Here is a 12,623-nt window from a genome sequence, read left to right as displayed (position 1 = left end):
CACACCCTGACTTGGGCCTCCGCGTCCTCGCCCGCGTCCACGTCCTCTAGGCCTACCCCTACCCCTCAGCATGGTGTATTACCAGTAGTACAGAAACAGAACGCTGTAATTAAATGTGCCGCTTATTGGCCTGTGGTTGGAGGCTGACTTCACTTACGGAACGCCAGGAAATAATTTTGCGCAAGCCTGCTGTAACACTTAGCTGGCTGCGTATGAATTAGGAGGACAACTACACTCAGCACAGACCCAGTACACTGAGGACAGTCACAGGCAGCCCAAATAGATTTTTTTTTACCAAATGTTTTTGGAAAGGCCCACTGCCTATATTCAATAAATATATGTCTTCTGTCCCTGCCTCACCGCTACTGGCCCTGGAGTATGTAAAATAACTGCAGACTGTTGCACTGTGGACAAGAATATAGTGGTGATGTAACAGCCAACACAGAGCCAGGAAATAATTTTGCGCAAGCCTGCTGTAACACTTAGCTGGCTGCGTATGAATTAGGAGGACAACTACCCCCAGCACAGACCCAGAACACTGAGGACAGTCACAGGCAGCCCAAATAGATTTTTTTCCCCAAATGTTTTTGGAAAGGCCCACTGCCTATATTCAATAAATATATGTCTTCTGTCCCTGCCTCACCACCACTACTGGCCCTGGAGTATGTATAATTACTGCAGGGCGCAATGCTCTGCATGGCCGATATACAAAAAAAAAAAAAATGTGCAACACTGCAAAAAGCAGCCTCCACACTACTGCACACGGTTAGATGTGGCCCTAAGAAGGACCGTTGGAGTTCTTGAAGCCTAAAATACTCCTAACACTCTCCCTATAGCAGCTCCGGCACCAACAGCACTTTCCCTCCTCTATGTCAGAATAAATCTGTGGCGAGCCGCGGGAGGGGCCGATTTATATACTCGGGTGACACCTGATCTCGCCAGACACTCACTGCAGGGGGGTGGTATAGGGCTTGAACGTCGCGGGGGGAAGTTGTAATGCCTTCCCTGTCTTTCTATTGGCCAGAAAAGCGCGCTAACGTCTCAGAGATGAAAGTGAAAGTAACTCAAACATCGCGTGGTACTCGTCTCGAGTAACGAGCATCTCGAACACGCTAATACTCGAACGAGTATCAAGCTCAGACGAGTACGTTCGCTCATCTCTAACCCTCATCAGTGTGCAGTAGGATCCAGCTTGACAAGTGAGAGGCCTGTGCCGTGGGGCGGGAAAGGTAACAGATGTCTGTGTATGGATTCTGCCTTTGTTTTTAATTCCGAATCATTGCTCTACAGACTAGTACAGAGGGTCAAGCATTGATTTGAAGGACTGCTGTCATCCAATAGGTGTCGCTGCAGAGGTATTGTTCCATCTTCCTTATTTACATGCACTAAAGGGGTGAAGAAAAAAGGAGGAAATATTTTTTACATGGGTGCGCGATTGTTAATGATCAACACATAGCGTTTTCATTGTAGCAGATGGGGCAGCTGTTGTAAAAGCATCCCTGAAATCCCTGTAGGGGCATGAGTGCCATGAAATGATTGAGAAGGATTCCAATCTTCAGGCATTTCTTTTTAAACTGCTATTCCCAGACCCACTAGACCCGCATGATACCCTTAATGGCAGAAGAACTAATGTTATTAAGCTCTACAACAGACTGCTGGGGAAGGCAATAAGTTACTATGGTTTGACCAGTCTGTATCCCTTCGTCAACAAAACAAAAACTTATCCTATAGGCCGTTCAGAGATCATTTATGAAACTTTAACAAAAGTTAAAGTGTATCTTCCAAGAGATTGTTTTTCTGGTACTGCTGAAGAAAATTAACAAGAGATTGAAGTTTCCCGTTTGTTACAGCTGTGCTATAAATTCCAGGTCGATCCCTGCACACATGGCGATGAGCAACGTTATCTGACAGATACATGGTGCACGATAGAACTGGAGATTGCCATTGAGAAAGGGTACAGGATAGCACAGAGTTACCAAGTCTGGCATTTTCCTAGAACAACGGATGATCTATGTGCACCCTACCTTAAATTACATCTTAGGGATAACAAGAGGCCTCAGGTTACTCTATCTGGCGCACGGAGGAGGTCAAGAAAAATCAATACATCGCCATCTATCTTGAAAAAGAAAGAATGCAATTACAACCTGACAGAATAGTCCTAAATTTGGCTAAAAGACAAATCTCCAAACTTTTCTTAAATTCTTTGGGTGGAAAGTTTGCACAGAGACCTGGTCTTCTGTGTTCCAGTATTGTGAGTAATCCTGCTGAGCTCTTTTGAGTTTGTACGTTACTATGAAACTTCAAACCTGAATCTTATTGATGATGATGAAATGGCCACAATCACCTGGAAATACACAAAAGAACATCCCACAATCAATTACCGCTTGTGCCGGACTAGAGCTGTACTCTTCTGGACAGACCACAGGAGAGGTGTCTTTATCATGACAGATTCAGTCATTTTTGTGCATCTCGAAGGTAAGTGGAATTCCCCATTAGGGTGATTATCTGGGTGAATTAACCAGTGAAATACCTGATGGTACAGACTAGAGATGAGCGAGTATACTCGCTAAGGCACATTACTCGAGCGGGTAGTGCCTTAGCCGAGTATCTCCCCGCTCATCCCTAAAGATGCGGGGGCCGCCGCAGGTGACAGTTGAGTTGCGGCGGGGAGAGAGAGATCTCCCCTCCGTTCCTCCCCCACCGCTCCCCTCCGGCCCCCGAATCTTTAGAGACAAGCGCGGAGATACTCGGCTAAGGCACTACTCGCTCGAGTAATGTGCCTTAGCGAGTATACTCGCTCATCTCTAGTACAGACATCACAGTTTGTATCTGCAAGACTCAAAACCTATGGCTACAAACTGAACACAGGTAAAACCGTTTAAAAAGTTAACCCCTTAAAGGGGTTGTCTCGAGGAAGCAGTGAATTTTTTTTTTTTGCCCAGTCCCCCTAATTAAGCATATATTAATAAGCCCCCCTGTAAATGACTTTTCTAGCTGGTTTGTACTTACAGTTCCAGCGTTTCAGCAACTTATAAAAATTTTCCCAAGATGGCCGCCGGCTCTTTTCCCATCGCTTGCTGTAGCCCGACGTGCGCGCTCCCGAGACGCTACCAGCTGTGTCTCCCTGACAACCAGACGCCCCGCAGCCGCCGACCGGACCCCTGGATTGAACGCGGCCGACCACGGCACACAGTCACCCACCGCCAGGCAGCAGGTAACCGGCGCTAGACCTCTGACAACAGACGAAGGCCCCCCCGGCCCAGCGGCAGCCCCCCCGGCCCATCACTTACCTGGGCGGCAGGACGGCAGGACAGCTGGACGGCTTCTCGGGACAGCTGGGCGGCTCTGCACCTTCCTCTAACAGAGGATGGTACAGAATGGCCGCTCCAGCGCGCTCCCGAGAAGTGACAGCTTGTTGCGTATGCGCAGAAGAGCTGTAGCGGCGAGCACACTGAAGCGGCTCGTGCTGAGAGCAGAAGACCGGACTGCGCAAGCGCGTCTAAAAAAGCAAGCTGCCAGCGAATTTAGACGGAACCATGGAGACGAGGACGCTAGCAACGGAGCAGGTAAGTGAATAACTTCTGTATGGCTCATATTTAATGCACGATGTATATTACAAAGTGCATTAATATGGCCATACAGAAGTGTATAACCCCACTTGATTTCGCGAGACAACCCCTTTAACCCCTTAACGACCAATGACGTACCGGTACGTCATGGAGCGTCGGGGTATGTATGAAGAGAGGTTGCGATGCAACCTCTCTTCATACAGTGCGGGCATCAGCTGTTTATAACAGCTGACATCCGCGGGCAATAGCCGCGAGCGGCCGCGCGCCCGATCGCGGCTATTAACCATTTAAATGCCGCTGTCAATTCTGACAGCGGCATTTACATCCCCCGAACGATGTTTGGGGGTCCCGCACGGCCCCCCCGCGGTGAGATCGGGAGAGCCGTGCATGTGTCATGGCAGCCGGGGGCCTAATGAAAGGCCCCAGGGCTGCCTTAGCAGACTGCCTATCAAGCCGTCCCCGTGGGGTGGCTTCATAGGCTGCCTGTCAAAAAGCAATATGACGTAATGCTATAGCATTACGTCATATTGCAGGAGCGATCAAAGCATCGCATCTTAAAGTCCCCCAGGGGGACTTCAAAGTAAAGTAAAAAAAAAAAAATCAATAAAGTTTTTTTTTAATTGAAAAAAAAAAAAGTTGTAAAAGTTTAAATCACCCCCTTTTGGCAAATATCTATTATTAAAAAATCTACATAATAAATTAAAAATATGTATTTGGTATCACCGCGTCCGTAAAAGTCCGAACTATCAAAGTACCACATAATTTTTCCCGCACGGTGAACATTGTCCGAAAAAAAAAATGAAGAACGCCAGAAATGCATTTTTTTAGTTACCCTGTCTCCCAGAAAAAACGCAATAAAAAGCGATCAAAAAGTCGTATGTATTCCAAAATGGTACTATCAGAAACTACAGGACATCCTGCAAAAAATGAAACCCTGCTCAACTACGTCGCCGGAAAAATAAAAAAGTTATTGCGCGCACAAAATGACCGCAGAAAATAATTGAAAAAAATTTTATGTCTTTAAAAAAAAAAAAAAAAAAAGAGGAGTATAGTAAAAAAAAACCTATACAAGTTTGGCATCGTAGTAATCGTACCGACCCATAGAATAAAGTTATCATGTCGTTTTTGTTGCCATTTGTGCGCCGTAGAAGCAAGACGCACTAAAAGATGGCAAAATGTCGTTTTTTTTTTCATTTTACTCCACTTAGAATTTTTTAAAAGTTTTTCAGTACATTATATGGTACTTTAAATAGCACCATTGAAAAATACAACTCGTCCCGCAAAAAACAAGCCCTCATACAGCGACGTGGATGGATAAATAAAGGAGTTATGATTTTTTTAAAGGGGGGAGGAAAAAACGAAAATGGAAAAAGAAAAATGCCCGCGTCATTAAGGGGTTAAAGGGGTTGTCCCGCGCCGAAACGGGGTTTGTTTTTTTTCAACCCCCCCCCCCCCGTTCGGCGCGAGACAACCCCGATGCATGGGTTAAAAAAGAACACCGCACAGCGCTTACCTGAATCCCCGCGCTCCGGTGACTTCTTACTTACCTGCAGAAGATGGCCGCCGGGATCTTCTCCCTCCGTGGACCGCAGCTCTTCTGTGCGGTCCATTGACGATTCCAGCCTCCTGATTGGCTGGAATCGGCACGTGACAGGGCGGAGCTACACGGAGCCCCATTGAGAAGAGAAGACCCGGACTGCGCAAGCGCGTCTAATTTGGCCATTAGACGGCGAAAATTAGACGGCAACCATGGAGACGAGGACGCCAGCAACGGAACAGGTAAGTGAAAAGCTTCTTATAACTTCTGTATGGCTCATAATTAATGCACAATGTACATTACAAAGTGCATTAATATGGCCATACAGAAGTGTATAGACCCACTTGCTTTCGCGGGACAACCCCTTTAAGGACATGGCCTATTTTGGGCATAGGGATGGAGCGATTTTTGGTGGATTTCCATCTCCATTTTTCAAAAGCCATAACCTTTTTTATTTTTCTGTCGACGCAGCAGTATAAGGGCTTGTTTTTTGTGTTGCCAATTGTAGTACTTACTAGTGCCATTTTCGGGTACATAGACTATATTGTGAAACTTTTATTAACTTTTTTATGATAGCAGGGAGAGAAAACACATCCATTCTGCCATAGATTTTTTTCGTTACAGCGTTAATCACGTAGTATAAATGACACAATACATTTTTTTTCTGCGGGTCAGTACGATTACAACGATACCAAAATTCTTATATTTTTTTGGTTTCTCCACTTTTCCGCAATTAAAACCTTTTTTTTTGGAAAGTATTTTTTTTCTATACTGCTGCATTCAAAGTCCTATAACTTTTTTATTTTTCCATGGACGGAGCTCTGTGTGGGCTTATTTTTTGTAAGATGTGCTGCAGTTTTTATTGATACCATATTTAGGTACAACATGGCTTTTTTGATCACTTTTATTGCGTTTTTTTGTGAGACAAAATGAAAAAAATAAGCATTTTGCCTCCATTTTTTTTATTTAATGCTTTTTGCCATCCGGGATAAAAAGTGTGTTCAATTTATTGTACGCATCATTACAGATATCGTGGGATTTTAATTAAAAAAGAAAAAACTTTTATGCTGATATGGGAAAAAGCACAAAAAAAATGGATTATACCTACCTGATAATCAGGTTTCCAGGAGTCTCCACGACAGCACCAATTGAGATTGCCTCCTCCTGATAGGACAGGAACACACTGAGAGGTTAAAAGCTCCCCCCCCTTCCCCACTTTCCTCAGTGGATTCTAACGAATTGCCGGGGTAGGAGCTCAACTTAAATTTCTTCCCTTAACCGGGGTTTTTTTGTTGATTATAAAATTATATTATATATTTATTTGTTTTTTATATTATATTCTATAGTTTCTTTCTATCCATTTAGGGGGGGAAGGTACGGGTGCTGTCGTGGAGACTCCTGGAAACCTGATTATCAGGTAGGTATAATCCATTTTTTCCCCCAGTCGTCTCCACGACAGCACCAATTGAGACGTACCAACTAAAGTTTGTTAGGGTGGGATTGCTGCCGAGAGGACTTTGCGGCCGAAGGCCATGTCCTCCTCCTGCTGCACTTTTACCCTATAATGTTTAATGAACGTGTGGGTTTTTTTCCAGACTGCGGCCTTGCAAATTTGCTCGACCGAGGCTGAGCTATGTTCGGCCCATGAGGATGCTACTGCCCTTGTAGAATGGGCTTTAAGAGCTAAGGGGATTTCCTTCCTGAGGGCCTTATAGGACTCTATGATGGCCAGGCGGATCCACCTGGCTATGGAGTTTTTTGCCGCTTTGTTCCCTTTATTTGGGCCACTGAACTGGATGAACAAGTTGTCGTCCTGTCTCCAGTGGCTTGTCGCATCTATGTAGCCTAGGACTGCTCTGACGTCCAGGCAGCTTAGGATTTTTTCTTCCTCGTTTTTTGGTTTGCTAAAAAATGAGGGAATTATTACGTCCTGGGACCTATGAAAATGTGATACCACCTTTGGCATGAAGGCAGGGTCCGTTTTAAATATTAATTTGGAACTTGAGATTTTTAGAAATGGGTGGCGAATGGACAGAGCCTGAAGCTCGCTAACCCTCCTTGCAGACGTGATGGCTACTAGAAAAACGGTCTTGATTGTAAGCATTTTTATGGGTAGTGCTTCGATCGGCTCGAATGGTTCCGCTGACATGGCCCGTAGAACCCAATTAAGGTTCCAGTCTGGAACAAGTTTTATGGGTCTAGGTTGTAATCTAGCTGCTGCTGTCAAGAACCTGTTGACCCATCTATTGTCCGCGAACTTTGTGTCGCATATGGCGCTAAGGGCTGCGACCTGGACCTTCAGGGTACTTGGAGAGAGGCCCATCTGTAGGCCCTCCGGCAAGAATTCTAAGATCAAAGGGATGCTCGGGATAGACTCCCCGGAATCCCTTCCGTCTCCATGAGGAGAACCTTCTCCAAACCTTCTGGTAGATAAGGTGGGTCGTCTTTTTTCTGCTGGACATTAGTGTTTCTACCACTCTTTGTGAGAATCCCTTCCCCCTTAGTGAGGATTCCTCAAGAGCCATGCTGTTAAGTGGAGTCTGTCTAAGCCCGGTTGGTTCAGTGGCCCCTGTGATAGCAGATCTGTCCAGGTAGGAAAGGTGACTGGGTCCTGGACACTCAATGTTGTCAGAAGAACTTCTCTTGGGCCAGAAGGGGGTCACCAGGATGAGCGTGCATACCTGGGTTCTGAAATGTTGTAAGACCCTGGGGATCAGCGGTATCGGAGGAAACGCGTACGCTAGCCCCTTTCCCCAGTCCTGGCCTAGGGCGTCTATTGCTGTAGGACGATCTCCTGGCCGGAGGGAGAAGAAATTGCCTACTTTGGCGTTCTCCCTGGTTGCAAATAGGTCCAATTGTGAGGTCCCCCACCGGTGGTCAGGATTCTGAATGCCTCCCGGGAGAGAGACCATTCTCCTGGGTCTATCTGCCTCTTGCTGAGGAAGTCCGCTTTTTGGTTTAGCGTCCCTTTTAAGTGGGTTGCCGTGATCGAAAGGATCCGGCCCTCTGCCCAGTGGAAGATTTTCTGCGAAATGTTTTGCAGGGCAGGAGACCTTGTGCCTCCCTGGTGCCGAATATGGGCGACCGTGGTGGTATTGTCCGACAGTATCTTTATATGCTGGTTCCGTAGCGAGTTTCCTAACTGCTGTAGGACCCACCATAAGGCCTGTAGCTCTCTGTAATTGGAGGATTGTTCTTTTATCCTTTGGGACCACGGGCCCTGAAAGAACTGGTTCCCCACATGCGCTCCCCATCCCCAGGCGCTTGCATCCGTTGTGATGTGCGTGGCTGGGTTTTGTAGCCAATGAACCCCTTCCTGCAGGTTCGCTGGGAATGTCCACCAACGCAGGGATGTTTTCACTGTGTTTGGGATATACATTTTTGTCCCTAGCGAGGACTGCTTTTTGTCCCATGCGGATAGGACGGAGGCCTGTAGAGCTCTGGTGTGAGCCTGGGCCCATGCTACTCCGGGAATGCATGACGTTAGGCTTCCCAGGAGAGACATGGCTTCCCGAATTGTGCATGATCATTTCTGTAGGAAGGATCTGACCAGCCTTTGGATTTTTTGTATTTTTTCCTCAGGCAGGCAGGAGCATTGTGATTCTGAGTTGAGCGTTATGCCCAGAAACGTCTTCTTCCTGTCGGGGTCTAAGCTGGATTTTTCCCAGTTTATGATCCATCCTAGAGACTGGAGGAGTTCTAGCACTATCTCTAGGTGCTTTGTTAGTAGTTTCCTGGACTCTGCTATTATTAAAATATTGTCCAGGTAGGGTATTATTAGGATCGACTTTTTTCTCAGGTAGGCAGCTACCTCTGCCATAATTTTGGTAAAAATTCTGGGTGCTGAGGAGATCCCGAAAGGCAGGCATCTGAATTGGTGGTGCTCTATTCCTTTGCCCATATCCACTGCGAACCTTAGGTATCTTTGGGACCCCTCGTGGATCGGTACGTGGAAATAAGCGTCCTTCAGATCGATGGACGCCATGTAGGCCCCTCTGGGAATCAACTTTATCGTTGAAGAGATGGACTCCATTTTGAATTTCCTGTACTTGACACAGGTGTTCAAAGGCTTCAGATTCACTATCATGCGGTGTTTCCCGCAGGGTTTTCTTACTAGGAAGAGCCTGGAATAATGGCCCTGAGTTTCCTCGTTTTGCGGTACGGGGGATATTGCGTTTAGATGTTGCAGGTCCCGAATGCTTTGCCTTAGTAAGTGTAACTGTCGCCCCGAGCCTCCTGTGATGATGAATTTCCTTCTGGGGAGGGACACCAGTTCTATCCGGTATCCCTGCTGTAGGATCTTTGGGATCCATGGGCCTTCGCAAATTGCGGCCCATTGGTCCACAAAGTTCCCCAGCCTTGCCCCTACGGAGCTGGCGTCAGGGTCTCTGCTTGGGCTCTCCCTGGTGGGGATTAAAGAGGATATTTCTCCCTCTGCCCCCCTTGGGGTAACTCCAGCGGCCTGTCTTGCCCTTGCCTCGGTAGGCCTCGGGCTGTTGCCCTGGGGTTCGGAAGAAGGTCTTCCCTCTCTGCGGCTTTTCTTCTGGGAATCCCTTCTTTTTGTCGGCCGCCTTCTCCAGGATTTTGTCTAGGTCTGGTCCGAACAAAAACTGACCATAGAACGGGAGGGCGCATAGTTTTATTTTTTGAGGCCAAGTCGCCTGACCATGATTTCAGCCATAGTACTCTTCTGGCTGAGTTGGATCGGGCTGTAGCTTTTGCCGAGAGTTTAACCGTTTCGGCCGCGGCATCCGCTAGAAAATTTGTTGCCATGCGCAGGATTGGTAGGGAATTTAGGATCTGTTTCCTTGGCGTTTTATTGTTTAAGTGTAGCTCCAGCTGTTCGAGCCATACCCCCAGAGTGCGCGCCACGCAGGTGGCTGCGATCCCTGGTCTAAGTATGCTTGCTGCTGCCTCCCATGATTTTTTTAGAAGGCCTTCGGCTTTGCGATCCATGGGATCTTTTAATTGTGCGGGTCCTCAAAGGGCAAGCTCGTCCTCCTAGCTACTTTGGCCACTGGGACGTCTACCTTGGGTATCTCTTCCCAGCTTGCGCAAACTTCCTCCTCGAATGGGTACCTTCTTTTTACCCCTCTAGCGGAGAAGGAACCTGCGTCTGGTTTCTTCCACTCCTTTTGGATAATTTTAATGATGTTTTTGTGGACAGGGAAGGTATGTTTACGCCTCTCCCCTAGTCCCCCAAATATCTCATCTTGCAGGGTGCGTGGCTCTCTGGGCTCTTCCATTTTTAATGTAGCCCTGACTGACTTAATTAATTCTGTTAAGCCGTCCTGATAGAAAAGGTATCTTTTGTAGTCCTCATCGTCTGAGGACTCCTCGGCCGCCTGTTCCTCTTGCTCCGATCCGATAGAACTCTCGGAGTCGGAAGGCTCGTCAGGAACATACGCCTTTTTCTGGCGTTTCGCTGGCGGCGCCAGCTGTGACGTTAGGGCTGATCGAACCTCCTCCTTCACCAGCTTCCTAACGTCATCCAGGAATCCCCCCGATTCCTCTTTGACTAGCCTAGCTACGCATGCCTTGCATAGAGGCCTCTGGTACGTAGCTGGCAGTCTCGTCCCGCACTCCACACATTTTTTGGGTTTTGTTCTGGGGGGGGGATGTCTTTTTTATTCCCCTGACAAACAAAGAGGGGAAAGTATTTTTTGCGGGTAACTATGCAATTTTTCCATATACAATACATTGGATTTTGCATTTTGTATTTTTTGCCGCACTGGCTACTTACGGCTGCTGAGGCTGAGGTTTCAGCTATCTCTGGGGCTGGAGCACTCATTACTATACCGGTGCTGCAGATACCCTGAGACCTGTAGTGCTGGTCCACCTTCTGGCTTCTCTCAGGTTCCTTATTTTGAATTTTCGCGCTCCTGCGCTAAGCCCCGCCCCCTCCGTGTGGCTCCTGATGCGAGCGTGATGACGTCACCACGCTGGGCACGTGACGCGACGCCCCGCCCCCTGCCGTCAAAGGGCTTTCTGGAGCGCCGCGCTGCCACTATACGAGGAGGAGGAGGGGGACTGAGGCTCCCGCTTTGAACCCCCCATGGGCCGCCGCGGGAGGAACCTGGCCCGGGGGGTTACAACCCCATGTGGCGTCCCGGGAGTCATCTGGCTGGGAAGGGAGGACAGGCTGACCCACTGCCCTCCGATCCGCCCGTGAGTAGGCTTCCGGCTGGCTTCTCCATCAGCCCCTCTCAGAGATCCTGCCTCCTGGCAGGACAGGAAGACACTGAGGAAAGTGGGGAAGGGGGGGAGCTTTTAACCTCTCAGTGTGTTCCTGTCCTATCAGGAGGAGGCAATCTCAATTGGTGCTGTCGTGGAGACGACTGGGGGAAAAGAGAGTTTTTAAACTTTTTTTTAAATACACTTTTCTTTTTATAACATTATTTTTAATCTTTTTATACTATTTGTGTCCCTGTAGGGGACTTACACCATAGCACCTATGATTGCTATGATAAGGCATTGCAGGATAGAAGTCGTGCAATGCCTTATCGCATGTTATAGCAATCATAAGTTGTAGAAATACAGGACACCACTAGCTGGCATCATGTTGCAACATGTCAGGCTCTCTGGCATTTCATTGCAAGAGACCGATGACGTCATGGAGAGAGCGCGCTCCCTCTGTGAACCCTTCACATACCGCAATATACATAGATCGCGGCAGAGAACAGATTAACTGCGGGGGTCGCTGCTGGACAGCTCGGGATCTCTTATGATCTCGCACTATCCACAGGACGTACATTTACGTCTTGTTGCATTAAGTACCCCCTCTGCCAGGACATACATTTATGGGAAGGGATTAGAGTAATAACTCTAAATGTTGATGACACCAACTGATTAATTCATGTGTTGGATGTGCAGACTTTTATTACATTTGTGTAGGAGTGGCTGGAGGTTCAATTATAGCATATAAGCTAGGCACCCAGCTTTCCTATTCATGTGAAGGTATTTTAGTCTAAAGAGTGGGGTCTGTGGAGCTAGGGACCAATCCATTGAGGTTCACCTTGACGTGGCAGATGGACATACATGGATTTGATTGAATCGTGCACTAAGCTCCCCCCTGCTGACAGCCGCTACTCACCGCTCCCCTGCGCCGGCACCCGAACCTGCAGTCTCGAGCGGGGAGATACTCGCTAAAGGCAATACTCGCTCATCTCTATTAAATATGCATCATTGGTGTGGATTTTGCCTGGAAATCGGCTGTGTATCCGCAGCTGATTTCATACTATGCGGCACTCCCCTCACCTCCTCCAAAGGCTTACCACTGTCAGCACTCCCTGGCTTTTGGTTCCCAATGGCCCGGTCAGGTGTGGCACCGCTGGTCAATAGTACAGAATTTGACTGGTCTTTGGATGTGGAAATGCAGAAGAATTTGCTCCCTGTCTCCATTGAAATGACCCTGTACGTTTTATGATAGGAATCAATGATAAGGACAGCACCTTGGACAGGAAGGAACAGGACACAGTCTAACTGCTGAGGGAATCTCCCCAATTGTTGAACCATAC

Source organism: Eleutherodactylus coqui, chromosome 4 (genome assembly GCF_035609145.1).
Source record: "Eleutherodactylus coqui strain aEleCoq1 chromosome 4, aEleCoq1.hap1, whole genome shotgun sequence".
In the NCBI taxonomy this organism is placed as follows: Eukaryota; Metazoa; Chordata; class Amphibia; order Anura; family Eleutherodactylidae; genus Eleutherodactylus; species Eleutherodactylus coqui.
Note: the sequence above shows the minus strand (reverse complement) of the source record.